A 15,676-nucleotide genomic window follows, 5' to 3' on the forward strand; every position below is an offset into this window, starting at 1 on the left:
GTAGCTCTTCTATTCGTATTTTTACAGTGCGCTTATGAATTAACCTCAGTCTCCTCACCAGTGACTGGTCCCGAGGTTCAGCCACAAGAGCAGCCCGTAATTCTCGATTAGCTTTGGAACACGAAGTATCAAACCACCATGGAATTTTATTATTATTGGCTACGACTGGTTTAGAAGTCTCCTTTTTTATGGCCCTACACAACCCTGTAAAAACCTCAATAATGTCATGTCCAGAATTATCAGTAGATAAACAGACAGACACTAAGGAAGGGTGCGTTTTAATGGTACAAGCTAAGACCCCCTTATTATCTATCCCCTTCCAGACTACCCTAAGTTTGTCTGTTGACACTACCAGGTTTTTTGCCCCAATTTCTCTACAGTTACCCAGTTTTTTTAATGGACTTAAAGCTGGTCAAAATTGAGTCGTGGTCACTATATATGGTACTAACCACCTCAGCCTCTAATAGACAATCCCCAAGCAAGGAGGATACAAATACATAATCTATTGTGGTTGAACTCCCACGACCAACATAGGTTGCCACAGGTCCCTTATTCGCGATAACGTTTGCCTTCTCCATAACATTAACTAGATCTCGTGTGGCTAAATGATTCAGCAATTCTTCCCCTCTTTTGCAGGGAGTGGTTCTGGGATAGATATGTGCATTAAAATCAACTCCTAAACATATGCCATCAAGTTTGCCGTACTTTTGACCATCTGTAATTCCATCAATAAAATCAAACAATCTTATACAATTTGCATTGGGATGAGATGCGAAGTCAATATTATAAAAATTAATTAAACATAACTTTATCCTGTTAGTATAAATTAACACCTGGAAACTCATATCATTGGTCTACAAGCATTCAATTTTAGCTCCTGCAGTAATCTTAACCCAAATAGATAAACCCCCACTAGGTCGGCCCATAGCCGGAGTAGGTACAGTTTGGTTGTAGCAGCTGTATCCCTCATGGAGTAGAGAGCTAGTGCACCAAGTTTCTTGGAACATTAAGATATCAGTCACCCAATCTGTCCAATCCCTTCATTTTAGTTTTGCAGTTAGACCTGCAATGTTCCAACTCAAGATTGTCAATTTATCAGGCGGTGTAGGGGCGACGATGACTTGAGCAGTTATTATAGGGTCAGGTAACAGTGCAGGCTCTATATTGCCATTAGACACCCCCATAGGGGAGCCAGTTATCAATCCTCCCACGGGACCAGTTGTGTTCAAATAGTCACCAGCTGCCCTAGCTAAGAGGATATCTGGTGGTCAGTCCAGGGCCTCCAGCTCCGATAACACACTGTATCTATTATACAGTGGATAAGGCGGTGGAGCTGGGCTGAATGGTCTCTGTGGGGGCCTATAGAAGTAACTCAACGGCAATAGAGTTACAACAGTTGAGGGGCTTGAAGGAATGTTGTTGCTATTAAGTATAAATTTTACTGTGGAGGGGTGCCTAAAATTAAGTACAATGCAGTCTCCATTGATGATCTTAAACAAGGGACCAACCCAGCTAACTCGGCGAACTGACAAGATTGTGTTTAATTAACCAGTCAATACACTTGTTATTCAACTGGACCCATGACTCACCTAGTCCCTCCCTAAGCGATGGTACACCTGCTAAGATTAGAACATAAGGGCAGGGGGCAGGTGAAGGGCTGGCCCCAAATTTTTTAAGGGCCTAGTAGCAGCAGTTTGACCTTTATCTAAACCAGTAGTATTAATGGATTTCCCCGACTTCGTGATGGCAGAGATAGATCCGCCCTTTGGTATTCCGGCAGCCACACTAGTGGGGCAGGGCGGTCCAGCTGCTACAGCCAGAGTATGCTGTGATGTTGAAACGGATTCGTTTTTTCCTGCAGAAACATCCGTGGGGACAGTATTAGTGGTAGGAGTACTACTAGGGATATTAGGCCCACCTCCCAGAATGCCCTTACTAGCAGCCTCCACATCTTTCAATAAACATTCTCCTCTTAACAGATCAAGACTAATCACCCCTTTCCTTTTTGCATCTTCCTTTTTTGCATCTTCCTTTTTGACCAGATTTTCCAATCTATCTAATCTTTTAAAAATTATATTAAACTGTTTGATCATTTGATTTTCCATTTGTTTAAAAATTGTGTTGACTATTGTCTCAATAAAATTCCTGTTTAGCTTTTTTTGGGTAACGCTTTCAGTTATAGGCTCAGTCTGCGTACAAGCTGAATTATGTTCTTCTTTAGGAGGGGTTGAGACTAATTGTGAGGCTTAGCATAGCGCAAACATACATTACCAGGGTTTCTTGTGTGACGTATACGTAACTTCCCAGGGCAACTGGGCAGGTCGGCGCAGCTACACATGTGCACCAACATGTAGTATGGAAAATCATTACATTAAGTCATCAGCAGTCTGTGGCGTCACCATGGGGAGCGATTGCAGGTCCTTGCCAGCCGGCCACACCGCTATAGAGCTGCTCCTGCTCTATGATCATACCGATGAGGCATCAGTGTCACAGCTGGGTTGACGAGTTCTCATGTTGGCAACTGCTCTCAGAACACCTTATCTCTCCCGGAGCACCTGTTCAGGATTAGGTTTAGCTGTTGACTGACTAGTGGGGCCCACTGCGCGCATTCGGTTTCTTCTGCGACGACTCCTGTGACTTCCCACACATGGCTCCATGGTGTTGCCTCTCTGGCTTGGTGAAGTGTGATGACCCGCTGACTCGAGCCAGTCCCATGCTTCGTTTGCCCCATTGAAGAAGTGGGTGGTCCTGTCAGCAACTACCTGTAGGCCGGCTGGAAATTTCAGCGAGTACTTTATATATAGGTCAAGCATACGCCGCTTGACTAGGAGGAACATGCTTCGTTTTCTCTGTACCCCCATAGCATAGTCCGGGAAGAAAAGTACCTGGAGTCGTCCACCTTAATCAACTCCATCTTCCTGGTCTCATGGAGGAGTGTATCCCTGTCCTTGAAATTTAGAAGCTGGAATAAGAAGGGGTGAGGCCTGACTCCCGGCTGAGGTTGTCCCGATGGTACCCTGTGTGCGCACTCCACTGTGAAATAGGGAGAGAGAGAGTCTGCTGACATCAGGGATTTCAGCCAGGCTTCGGTGTATGCAGGTGCACCTTTGCCTTCAGCACCTTCCAGCAGCCCCACCACATGGACATTGTTCCTGCGGGATTGGCCCTCAGCATCATCCACCCTGCATTCCAGAGAGGGCAGCCGCGCAATGAGCTCACCAACCTTTACCGTCAGTGCCTTGGCTATTGGGGCCACTTCTGTCATTTCCGCCGCTAGCGCACCGACTTTGCCAGCCAGCTTCTTATGGTCTGCATGAAGGAGCTTAAAGTCAGACGTGACTTTATCTTTGTGGCTTTCTAGCGATGCTCTGGTCTGTGTCAGTGTTTTGCCAATGTTCGCCGCGGCCTGAAGAACGGAGTCTATTTTTTATTCCAGCGTGGACAAGGCAAATGTGCACATGTCTCCAGGTGACTGAGTTGGCTGTGTGGGTCCGGTGCCAGTTGCACGCGAATTGCGCTCGTACCTACACGAGGCTTGCCCATCCTGCACTGTTGGCTGGTTTTATTTTTGGGGCTCCCTGAGGCTCCTCAGGCCCCAGCTAAGCTCCCCACGGGTAATGCACTGAAGTAGCGTGTGTGGTGCCACAGTTCACCAACCTGGATTAATGGTAGATCACAAGGCAACCCCCCTGCTGTATTACTTGATGATGACCTCCCTTGTCGGGTTCGCAGGTTGCCTATATTGCGAACAATTTTGTGTCCCACGTATTATGGCTAGGTCCACTGCCCACTGCGAGCATCTGGGCTCCCACAGTCTGCCACTTACGGTGGTAAGGCAATCGGTGACTCAGGTGCCAAAGACATCCACTCACTCCCCGTGAGATTGCTTGGCATTGATGTATTGCAGTTCTTACTATGTGGAGCATGGACAATGTCTTATGATCCAGGCCCTGCTCAGTTTCAGATCCCACAAACCTGTGATTGCCATGCGTTGAGCCCAATCGTCTCCCCAACTGCCAGTCGACTGAAAAAGCAGTGCTCTGGCCACTCTCATCTCATTTACTGAGCCAGATGCGCCATCGAGTTCATCGGGACACGTCAGGCCGGCAGCACCCTGCGGCACCAATTATCATTTGTCAGAGGATTTCAGTTCTTGAGTCAGCCATGCTTTTGTCCCTGCCTTGGGCACACACAGTGGTCCGCCGGGTCAGCGATGCTCCGGTCTGGGCGGCACAGGCTCAGACAATCCGGCAATGTACCTTGTGAACGCAGCGTGATCAGCGTTCGCCGCGTCAGTTTTTCTCTTGCGCAGGTTCAGCTGCCTCCTCTGTCCCCAGCGATCAGCAGGCCTAGAAGCCGGGAGCACCCTCAGGCCTCTGTCACGATGCGTCCCACAAGTCTGGCCTCACCAAGGAGCCAGTCCAGGGCTACACCTCCGGTTGCAGGCCTGCACCAGATGTCACGAGCGGATGATTCTCCTCCAGCGGGGACCCTTCAGCCTGCGGCATGCAAGCCCAGAGTCAATGCTCTCCGCCCTCTGTGAGTGGCACTGACTGGCCTAGTCTCCTCGCAGGTTACAGGTACACTCATCCGATCGTTGGTGGCCCCAGCGCCAAGCAGCAGGGGTGCTCATGTTCTACCACATCGCCACTCTGGGCTAGGCAGCACACTTCTTCAGCGGCCTCTCGCTAGGTCGCTACTCGTCGGTGGCCTGTGGCCGTCTCCTCTCCGCCATGCGGGCTGCCATCTGCGCCTTGTGGGCCTTTCACTTCCGAGAAAAAAACCTTTGATCAGTTCCCACAAGCACAAGGCAGCTGACCGTAGTCAGAATAGTGCAATGGCACTCAACAGGGGAGGATAAATGAAGAATTAACGGGTCGGTGGACAGAGCCTCTCAGAATGCAGAATTGGCTGGTTCGAGCAGCACAACAGGACTAGGTTCTCTCTGACCTTAGTGAGATTGAAATGTTTGTTTGTTTGTTTTCTGGTTTGTGAAATGCTTTCTCGAATGGGGCTCTCTTGTACAGTGCACCCTCCACTAAAATTGACTTTCTAGGTGCTGTGACATCTGTATATTCTTGCCTGTGGCCTTGCTCATATGTCATGCTACTAAGCACAATGGATGTAATTTTGACCACATCTTGCATTGTGTTTTTGAAAACCTTTAATAAGAAGAAAACAAGCAAAAATAAATTCAAACTATTGACCTGGGCAATTACTCCTTAATTGAGGATTGTATAACAATTGTAATTAATGGTGCCCAACATACAATGTCCACAGGAGCGCCATTGGGTCCTGGGGCTTTTCCCACTGCAGTCCTATTTATGGCAGTTATTACTGCTGACATCTCAATCAAGCTACTCAATCTAAGTGCACCTTTCATATTAATTAAGTGCTGACACATGACACCAGGTAATTGGCTGATTACCCTTTTCCGGATCAAAAACCTTAACAAAATGGGCTAGCCAGGAGTCAATGGGAATGAGACACTCAACGTTAGAGATGATGCCCTCTGTAGAAAATGGTGAGTTGACAACTTCCCAGAAAGTTCTATTATCCCTTGAGTTTGCAGCTGCTTCGGGGTCTTCCCAAGCAGATCTTCTGATTTCTTTCTTCTTCCAGGGCTGCATTATAAGCCTATCTAGCTTGTTTTATAGCCTTGTTGTTTCAAGGGGAAGCTTTAAGGGCAGATTTGAGGTGCCTTAATGCAGCCGAACAGACTAAATTAAACCATCTATATAATGCGGGCTCTCTGGGATTTCTTAGATGATACATTTGAAATATAGATTGACAAAACTTGCCAAAGCTATTTAAGATGATAACAAGATTGCACTGTGGTGTCAAACGTACATCATTATTACTTCTTTATCATTTGCAATCAAGATGGTGAAGAACTGGGTTGGGGCGATCCCGCCCCATTTAATAGTCAGACCTCTATTAGAGTAATTCATGTCCAATGTGTGTTGTAATTTCCGTTCCTACCACAGCAAAGTTAATAGAGATTGATAGTAAGTTATGATCGCTTATGCAACTTATTAAAATTTTAATTATGGGACATAAGTCAGTCAAAACCAGAATAAAGTCTATGGTGCTACTCTGTCCATTACCAATGAAGGCTGGAAAGTATAGATTATCCTCTGATGAGAAATCGCTGGCAAACATCAAGTTGATCTTGACTACCAACCTATTTAACTCTTCATCAAAAGGTTTTTGTATAAAGTGGGTGATAGCCTTCCCCCGCCCATCAAGAAGGTCACAAAGGCCACAAACAGGTTGGCGGCTGAAACAACATGTCGTGATGATGAAGTTGTCTGCCCAAACAATGACTGTTGGGAGTGCTTTTGACAAAGAAATCTGGTACAATGTCAACCAAACGGTCTATTACTTCAGTAGCCCATTGATCACAAATATTATAATAAAATTGATAAGTATATCAGAAAATCCTTGATAAGCAATATATCAGAAAAACCTAGGCAGGATAAATGGATTGCTTGATACCAGGCTGAACAATGCATGACTTCAACAATTAAATAGGTAGCCCTGACTTACACATGAAGCACCCAAACCCCCTTTTGGCGGTCCTGATAAAGAGGAGGGTGCTGGATTATTAAAAAGTTTGAAACCCATCCACACAAAAATGTTCTGTCAACCAGATCTCTTGGAGGAAGTGGAGGACCTGTAGAAAAATGCCAGAGGATGGGCATGCTCCGTGCCTACTCCTTTCACCAGATAGTTCAAACGTTGCAGCAAATTTTTGACCAGCCAAGATCTCTCAAAGTTTGACAACACAGTCTCTCATGGATAGCTTTGGAATGTGGCTAACTCAATCAACTCCTGCACAGTGAGTGTCAACTATGAATAGAGGGTAATGGTAGCTCACCTGATTTGTGCCACAAATCCAGAGATTTAGCCATTCCCAAAGGATTGTAAATTTCTGGAAGATGGTTTCACGGCACGGGACTCAAGCCAACACACCTGGGAAAAAGGCAGGCTTTACTGCACAGTTGAAGCAGGACTGTTTACACCAGGCTCTGGATACTGTAGAAACTTTGTCATTGCGCTCCTTCAATTGCTCCTAAATATCTCTATGAAAGCCTTTCAGCCTGCTCTCCAGTCATCTAACTTTGATACTAGAGCTACTGGTGCTAGAACTAGAGCACTATGGAGATTTAATTGCCTGTTTTCTGTCAATTTTAGTGCCCTTTCAGCCTTATTCATGAAGGCTAAATCGGCTCGCAAAGGGCCGGATTCTGAGAATCCGGCCCTTTGCGAGTGCGATTTTTGCTTTTGGGATTCAGCATCCCAAAAGCAAAAATCGCTAATTGCGATGTCGCAAATGTGCGAGGAAATGACATTTAAGGAATCTCTATTTGAGATTCCTTAAATGCTATTCAACATCCTATTTCAATTTGCGATTTCGCTATTTCTAGGCGCAATTTACCGCGAGGTCAGACCTCGCGGTAAATTGCGAAAACTCAGAAAAATGCATTTAAATGCATTTTTCTGAGTTGCATGTTACACACACACATGTCCTTTGGACATGTGTGTGTTCAACACCTGTGTCACAGATCATTTGAGGGGTGCTACAGGGTGTCCTGTGGACACCCCTGGCACCCTTCAAATCGCAATCTTATTTGCGATTAGCTAATTGCTAATCGCAAATAAGGAATACTCCCCATTCATTCCTATGGGCCTTTTGGCCCATAGGAATGAATGGCGAGTTATTCCTTATTTGCGATTAGCAATTTGCTAATCGCAAATAAGGAATCAGTAGGAATCGCATTTTATTATGCGATTCCTACATGATTACCGTTTTGCGAGTCCTTAATAGCGAATCGCTATGATTCGCTATTAGGGGCTCGCAAAACGGCCCCTTCATGAATAAGGCTGTTTGTGTCTACCCTTCTTTCTGCCTCTTTTTAATGGACATGAGTTTACAGATTTCGGGAAGAGTGTTTGCAGAAGAGTCTGTGATTACACAGTGATTACAAGCTACTCCCGACCCCACTTCTAGGTCCTTTGGGTGAGGCCTCCTGTGGACACTCCAACTGGATGTCACTTTCTTTGTTTCTCATGCTCAGTGCTGACTTATGGGGTGGCTGCTTCCCCTATTTCGCCTCCGTTCATTGGTCTTTGTACTGTGTCAATTCTCTCTTCCACTATTTTAATATCTGTACTTATTGCCCCATGGCAGTTGTGAGATAATTTACAACTGGGGCGGTAGACACTGCAGAGTAAGTCTTACATGCTGTCCAAGCACTCACATACAAGCATCACTCACTGTCTGGCGCTGCATACAATCGATACAGGGGGAGGGTGAGTTAAGTATACAGCCATGGAACTTTACATGGGCTCGCTATTAGGCCCCACTCCTGTAACAAAGGTAAAAAGGCATTTTCACATTACTTATGCTACTGTAAACAAAACTGTGTATAATGCCACAACTTTGCTCGTGTGACTCAACTCCAGGTAAGGGCAATGGCCCCCTATCTTGACGAAGATAGTGCTTGGTGCACCCCTCCCAGGCTACACAGGGTGTATTACCGTGAGACATGCCTAGATCACATGAGCCATGTTCGCCCATGACCAAAGATCAGTAGCAGGGATCCAGATATCATAGCAGCTGGGGCACTCAGGGCAGGAGTCCACTTCCATCATCATGCAGAGGACTGCTCTGTTCCAACAATAAGTGACTGTGATAGTTGTTAAGAGTAGTTGGAGAATGTGGTGGTAAAAACAGTAATCTACTTACCATGACAATATAGTGGTAGGGCATGCACTGGATGTCATTTAGTTACAGTTTACATGTTTACCTTGATATACTGCCATGTAACCGCCTGCATACATACAGAATCTAATCTTAGCGATCAATCGGGTTCTATGTCTCTTTGCTTCTATTTAGCAAAACTTCATGTATGGTACATTGAATACGTAAAGTTCCTATAAGACTGTGCTCACATACAGTGAGTTATGCAGCATGACATACTTGAGCTTCATGGAAACAAATTACCAAGCAGAGTCAGGTTTGTCCAGTATGTGCATATATGTCACATGTAATCTTTATTTTACGAGTTATCATTGCCTTCAGATAAATACAAAGACTTTAAAGCATCAAACTTCCAACACATATATGAGACAACAAGAGAACTACACATATCATCTTGTACAGTTTCCATTATTTGCAATATAATACAGTGAGGGAAAGGAGGGTCAGGAAACGGAAAGGCACCTACAGCACTCACATATACGTACCAAACAACAGAGAACATCGGCTCTTACTGAGAGGCTGAACAGGAGGACACAATGTGTCCGTCAATAAATCATACAATAATTGAAGCACAGGAAAAAAAAAATAATCAATAAATCAATACATAATTGATAGAATCCATCAAGGCTGCCACACACTCCATATCACAAATCGCTACACATGATGTAGGATATCAACCGTAAACTTTTCTGTGCAGAAGGGGGAGTTTGGAGAGACGCGGTGTGAGACACTTTGTTTCTATAGATCCACCTAAAGTCTAAAACGTGTTTCTCTGCTTTGTGGCGGTTTCCTTGGGTGCTGATCATACTGGAGATAACCTACTCCTTGGGCATGACTCAGGTAGAATACTACTGATAATATCCTATTCCATGCCATGCTAAATTCAGCTGAGCAAGCAAATGAAGTAACTGCTGTACGTTATGCAGCCAAAACAGCAAGACATTGAGCACAAATCTACTTGTTCACTGTCATTTTAATAAAAAGCACTTTTCAAAAAACCTCTTACTGTACAACAAAAGGAATGACTGTTGGTGCGATGATGCATTGCTAGAAGAAGGAAATGGATTGAAAAAGCAAGGTAGCAAAATGAGTTCTTGCTAGATCTAAAGTTGAAAGCACTTCTAAAAGATAATAAACAGGCCATTGGACAGGTGTAAACTTTCATTAGGTCCAGAAACTTTCTGAATGCGTGTTAAAGAAGTGCGCCACACGACCATCAAGCCACTGAGACCAGTATCCGAACATAACGCTGTAGTTTTTTTAATGGATTTATATAGCAGTTGCACGTTTGGGGTTCACATTTTTTTGGCTTCACCTTTAATAGTTTTTTTAATGAAAGTAAGTTTTTTTAATGAAAGTACAAAATATGTTAATCTACTAAATGCCTTACAATGAGGACGCAGACATTTCAACTGGGATTTCCAATTACATTCCTCCTCGAAGTTGCCAGTAATGGAGATAGTGGTAACTCCAGGGAAGAGCGTAACGTCAGTGGGATTACAAGTGAGACACTGACAGCCCCTACAGACATGAGCAATTACTGGGGGAATTGGGAGTACCACTCTGATTCTCCCAGTATTCCTCATTTCCCCCACAGAGTTTTACTTTGAGATTTAAAGCCAGTGTTCCAGGATCAAAAACACCAAACCAGCAGGAATGCATTGGGATTTATAAATCCAATGGAGCTTGTAACTCTCATTACCAGCCTAATTTGAATTCCAAAAAGGCTTGCTGTCTCATGTGGGATATTTTGTGTTGGAATTAGTGTGTATTGAAACCTGGGGCAAATGATAAATACTTAGCTACCCTAAATCCTGTGCATGTCTCAGATCTCTAGCCTCAGCCATTAGTAAATCCAGTAGGTTGGCTGACCTCTGGTACACTGACACTACTGCATTTGATACCAGTAGTTGTGGGAGGCATCGGAAATTTGGGGTTTGTCTATATTGGGATCATGCTGTTTGGATTGGCTGACCCAGGGCACGATCACTTGATTTTGCACTACTAAATCTCCCACTATTTCCTTGCTGAACAAATACTATTTCCTACTAAACAGGGCTGTGCGTATGATTTTTTTTCTCACAAGTATAATCTTGTGTAAATCCCAATTATCGAGCATATAATTTATGCTTTCCTTACACTGATTTTGTAGTTTTCTCTCACTGGAGACTTGGTTCAAGTAGAAAATGCCTTATATGAAGTAAAAACTGAGAGACATATGTATTAAAGGTTTTGAGTCACCTTTGCGTCACTCAAGGGGACGCAGGGCGACGCAAAACTTAGAATGATATTTACTAAGCCACACAAGGCCATCTTGGCTTGGCCCTGCATGGTCTAGTAAATCTGCAGTAACCCAAGGCAGTTCACTATGCAGCCTTGCAGAACTCAGCTCCAGGGAGGCATTCCATGGGTAGAGCGTGGGTGTTACACGCATCCACCCATGAGTACCATTGAGTTGGGTAACAATAAACATCTGTTATTCAGCGCCTTGAGACCCACGGGTGATAAGTGCACTTTACAAATACACATGTTATGCTATGTTATGTTTTGGAGTATTCCTAGATTTACCATGAGTGGTAGACCTTGGAATGAGTCAAAATGCTATGTCTTTACAGTAGAGGCATAACAAGGGAAATAGGTATACTTATCCTAGTTTTTTTCCTTTTTCAATGTGTGTCTGCAGCACACACAGAAAGAGGAAAAAGCCTCAGAAGTTTTTTTTAATGCAAGAAGGTGTTCCTTCCTGCACCAAAGTAACCTGCTTTCAACGTAGGCACCCTTGCACCATGGTGTAAGGGTGCCTGTGTTGGTGATAGGCAGCACATGGTGCGCTAGTGTAAGCAGAGGACAGGACAGGAGTGTGCCTTATAGTGTTAAATATGGCGCATTCTTGTCACACAACATGTGTGATATTTTGATAAATCTGCCCCTGAATGTACTATGACTGCATGTGCCATGCTACCAACATTCATGGTGTGAATTTAAAAAGTACTAGGACAATACGCGTATGCAAACATTTACATATGATTTTCAAACAGATGACCGCTCAAGCATAATATATGTAAAATCCTAAATTCTTGTATGAATTATGCATTAAGCAAGGATTGCTTGTGGTTTAGGTATAGAGCATCAGCTTACATTCGTCAAACACTGAAAACATTGAAAATTCCGGTTCTGGTATGAAAAAGGTCTCTCAAAGCATAAAGTCTCCCATGAAGGAGATAGACTCTGGGGATTACTTTTTTTCTCTGTCGGATCATTCGGATTCTTCCAGCGATGACTTAGAGTCAATTTTCAAGACCCACGCTAAGACCGATTTGCATGATGGCATTGGTAGCGACCTCAGCAGCATGTATCTGGAAGACACCGGAGGTGATACATCTGAGGGCAGCCTCGGACAGTGCATAAGAATCCAGACACCAGAGAAGGAGATAAGCAGGTGGATGGTAGCAATGGTAGTAATGTCTTACAATGGTAGTAATGTCTTCTCAACAGAGATAGGCGCTGGCAATGGGCACAGTTCGGAGACCAAAAAATAAAGTGTTGCAGGTCCACCAGAAGAGATTTCACTGGCCCTGATTACCGAACTATCATGACTCACAGGGAGGAGACGTGTGTAGAGAGTCAGAGGGCGCAAAGCTCTTGCCGCAAATTGCAGACCTCTGTTCGACGTATAGCCAAGACCTGTACGGAATTCACTACTACGTTCAATGAAGCGGAAGCCCGGATCTTGTGTTTAGAAGACGAACTGGTAGCACACAAGGCTTTGACAGAGTCCCTGCGATCCCTAAAAGCTGACATTCAGTGGAAACTGACTGATTTAGAAAATCGGTCTCGCAGGAATAATCTTAGAGTTTTGCAAATTCCCGAGGGCACGGAAGGACAGGATCCTCGTAAATTCATCAATGACCTGTTCACGGAGGCCTTCCCAGAATTTACACAGTGGGCCTGGCAGACAGAAATACAGAGGGCGCACTGTTTTCCCTCCATCCTAGACCCGGTCAAACAATAGCTAGACCGAGAGCGATATTAATATCTCTCAATAACTTTCTTGCCCAGGAAGCTGTATACAAGCTGGCACATCCTGATAAAAAGAGGGCTGGGAAAGGGGTCGGGTTTTTTGTTAGACCAGATTATTGTCATTATACTGCAGAAAAGCTTTGGCAGTTACGCCAGCTTATTGCACCATTTCATGCCAAATGTGCTCAAGCTTTTTTACTAAATCTAGCTAAATTAAAAGTGTTATATAAAGAACATAATCGATTCTTTACCTCTGAGGTGCAAGCCAAAGAGTTTTTACAATCTCTGTAAAGTAAAAGCAGTTGTCTCTGGCCATTGATATACTTTTCGGGATGTAACTTGTATACATCTGTGTTCTTTTTTTTAACTTTTTTTTAGCAGGTGTAATCACCTGTTTTTTTGTATTGGCTTCTGGGGCATATAGCTTTGGCTTGTTTACTTCCTCCTTTTTTCCTAGCTTTATTTGACCCTATGAGGTCTGGTTCGCATGTATAAAAGTTAATTTAAGGCATTTGCAACATTTGTATGATGTATTCAGTGTTTTACTGCTGCATTTTCTTGTTCATAATGGGTGTACAGGTGCGGTGTTGACACCCGGGTGGCGGGAGCTTATCATCGGGACCATTGGTCCTAAAGCTTTTTTGAAGGGTTGGGGTGGGGGTCAGAGGGTGGGCTGGTGGGGAAGTTAGGGTGGGTGGGGTTCTAGGGAGGGAAGGCGGCAGAGGTGGGGTAAAAAAAGAAAATCAATCCACAGTATCGTTAAGTTTATGAAGCTGAGAGATTTAAGGTTTTATTATAAGAGAAGTGAGAAAGGGCTGGCACCCATACCTAACCGATGGCTATATTAGGGCTTTGAATCTGCTCTCTATAATTTTTTGTGGGTTAAATAATTATAACAAAAGACAAAGAGTTGTTGAAGAGCGCCTCACAGCAATCAACAATAACTCTCAGGGTGGCGCGTTAGCTAATCCTATAATACAAACTTAAGGACGTGTTTAGTGGACAAGCAAGCACAGTGGGCCATTCTGGAATGTATCCTGGGGGAGTGAAGTTCACGCTGTGCATGGTTTACAGCTCCAATTTCGATGAGGCACTCGTCCTTGAGCAGTTAAATTTAGAACTGGCATTATGGCCTACTCCACTTGTGCCATGTGGGGATTTCAATATTGATTTGTTTGTGAGGGAACTACAATCTGGTATCCAAAATTATAAAGGTAGGAAACCCAGGGTCTTTAAGGCATTAGATCATCTACTGTCTGATCACGGCCTAACTGATGTTTGGGGCACGCTCCATATGCTTGATCCGGGGTTTACTTTTTATTCTTACCCGCATAAGAAGCTAGTACAGCTTGATTATTTTTTTGTATCTTCTCTATGATTTACAGGAGTGAAGACACAAGTTTTTCCTAGAATCACCTCCGATCATGCGCCAGTAGTGTTGTATATTCTCGTATTTGGCACATGTATAACCCCAAGGGCTTTCACTTTTGGTAGGAAGCTCCTTTTGGATAATGTTTTTATTGACTACATAAAGGGTTGGATTAAGGACTTCCTCCGAAACAATCGGCATTCCACGTCTTATGGGGGACTTTAGGATACTTTTAAAGCTTGTTTTAGAGGGGAGGTTTTAAGTTTTGGACTGTATAAACAAAAGCAAGCTAAACTAGCAGTTTAGGAATTATATAGCAAACTCAAAGCAGCTGAGGAAAATCTGGCATTGGGGCTGACGGCGGATAATAATATTATTGATTTGCAAAGTAAGTTGGCCAGATGTAAGGCTAATTTTTATCTACTATGGAGCAAGGAAATTGTGTTAAAATATCAGTTGCATAAAAAGGATTGCTACGAGCATGGTGAGGCCACAGGGCGCTGCTTAGCTCAAAGGTTACGTTCAAAGGAGGCCGCTCAAAGAATAGACGGCATGAAGAATACTCTGGGCAGTATGGTACATGGTCCTCAGGAAATCCTCAAGATATTTCATAACTTCTATAAAGAACTATATACAGAGCAGGATACTGGGCGACATGCTAGGGATCTGGGATTTAAACATTTATTACTGGAGCGGCTGGGTCAGGAGGAAGCTGTGATACAGACAGCCCTATCACTATTGATGAATTAGAGCAGACTATCAATAGTAGGACGATCAAAAAGGCGGCTGGTCCGGATAAGCTTCCTTCAGAGGTTTATCTGACCTTCTTTCAAGACGTTAAAATGGATATGCTGGCCATCTTCCAAGCAGCGCAGAATGGGGATGCGCCACAATCTTGGGATGAGGCCAACATTGTTATATTTAAAAAGAAGGGTAACCATCTGAGCTCCCGGGTCCTATCGTCCGATCTCTCTTGTTAACTGTGATGGGAAAATCTACACTAAATTCTTGCAAATTGAATGGCTAAAGTCATCACCTCTCTGGTCTCCCCAAGACACCATGGTTTTATACCGGGTAGGGGGGCAGTGAATCATATTAGTAGGGTAGTGACCATATTTGATATCGCACAGGCGGAGTCCAGGGACTCAGGATTGATTTTGCTTGAGGACAATAAAAGCTTTTGATCGCGTTGCGTGGGATTTTCTTTGGGAGGTTCTACAGCAGATGGGGTTCCGCCAGAGGTATATTCAGGCTCTGAGGGTTTTATATAGATCTCCCGTGGCCAAGATTTGCTCAATGGGGCTTGCACCTGAACCAATACAGATATCTAGAGGTACGCGGCAGGGGTGCCCCTGCTCCCCGCTGTTGTTCGCTCTGTACATTAACCCTTTTTTAAACATGTTGGAGAGGAGCGCCCAGATTAAACCTTTTTTCTTTCAGCAGGATAATTTCTGTGTCCTTGCATATCCCGCTGACATAGCGATTGTAACATCTGATCCTATCACGACTGTACCTGAGAT

The sequence above is a fragment of the Lissotriton vulgaris genome, chromosome 11, assembly GCF_964263255.1.
Source record: "Lissotriton vulgaris chromosome 11, aLisVul1.2, whole genome shotgun sequence".
NCBI classification, from domain to species: domain Eukaryota; kingdom Metazoa; phylum Chordata; class Amphibia; order Caudata; family Salamandridae; genus Lissotriton; species Lissotriton vulgaris.